At 34.3% G+C, this 1175-nt stretch overlaps 1 non-coding gene across 1 annotated transcript; it reads right to left on the bottom strand.

Annotated features, from left to right (window-relative positions):
* Positions 1-442: 442 nt before the first annotated feature.
* Positions 443-516, bottom strand: Trnai-aau (transfer RNA isoleucine (anticodon AAU)). Its single transcript has one exon. It is a non-coding gene; the product is annotated as a tRNA-Ile (tRNA).
* Between the last annotated feature and the right edge of the window lie 659 nt (positions 517-1175).

Below are 1175 nucleotides of genomic sequence, written 5' to 3'. Positions count from 1 at the left end.
TAACGGATTACATTCAAATTACGTATGAGCGTTTGTAAATGACCTGATTTTAATTATTTTTCATCTTTGCAGGAAATAATCTATTGTTAAGTTGCGGGAAATGTAGGGCCTATTAATAATCCTTATATTTGATTTTAACACGAAAAATTAACATCAACACTCCAAAGCGAAATGCGAAATGTTATATATGGACTACGCTACTCTACAATGCAGAAACATGGACACTGTCATCACAAATGGTTAAACAAGGAGGCTGCTCCGCCAGACCGACACTGATTGCAATAGCGAACAGCTCATCTTAAATTGGATACAAAATATAGCCTAGTTCGAGGAAATTCTGAAGTTTGTTCAAACGCCAATGAAACTAGATTTTTTTTTTCATTTAGCTACTTCTTCTGCTGAAAGAAATATACAAAGACTTTTTAAATCAAAATAAAATACATGGTCAGTACGGGGATCGAACCCGCGACATTCGCGTTATTAGCACGACGCTCTAACCAACTGAGCTAACCGACCAGTTTTTTACTGGAAATCTTGTTGTTTAATAAAACCTATGTGCTGACGGACAATAGGTCTATTGGTTCGATTCCAGGTCTTTCCGAACACTGTGTTGCATTCTTATGGGGAGTGGATCTTTCGAGTTTCATAACTTGTCATTGATTGGTGGGATCTTTTGGTGATTTTATTGGTATATGAGGTTTCACTGTTGTTTGGAATGTTTAGGTTGATTGAACATTTCGTTGTACTTTGATGAATCTTTTAATCAGTGGAATTGTTTTAGTTCATTGTAAGGCAAAACCCATGACTTGACCGAAAAAACTTAATAAATACTGCATTTAATTATCTTGAACACTAATAAATACTGTATTTAATCATCTTGAACACTAATAAATATTGCATTTTATCATCTTTTCAGTTAATGTTGGTTTCAGTAAACCTTTATTTCACCAGGTCTTCGTTTCGCTGTAACAGCGGCTTCAGCTAAAACTTTATGGTAAGGTTTGATAAATGTAACTAGCCTGGAGTAATAGCTTGGTCAAAACAACATAACTTTAGGCTTATCATGCAGGAATAAATTTTACACTTTTATTTTAGATGATGCTAATACCAGCTAAACAATCAACATTTCTTTTAAACAACGAGAACACCCAAATGAACAGCTATAGAACAAATTG

Source organism: Aplidium turbinatum, chromosome 5 (genome assembly GCF_918807975.1).
Source record: "Aplidium turbinatum chromosome 5, kaAplTurb1.1, whole genome shotgun sequence".
Classification (NCBI taxonomy): domain Eukaryota; kingdom Metazoa; phylum Chordata; class Ascidiacea; order Aplousobranchia; family Polyclinidae; genus Aplidium; species Aplidium turbinatum.
Note: the sequence above shows the minus strand (reverse complement) of the source record. Positions and strands in the feature narration are given on the sequence as shown.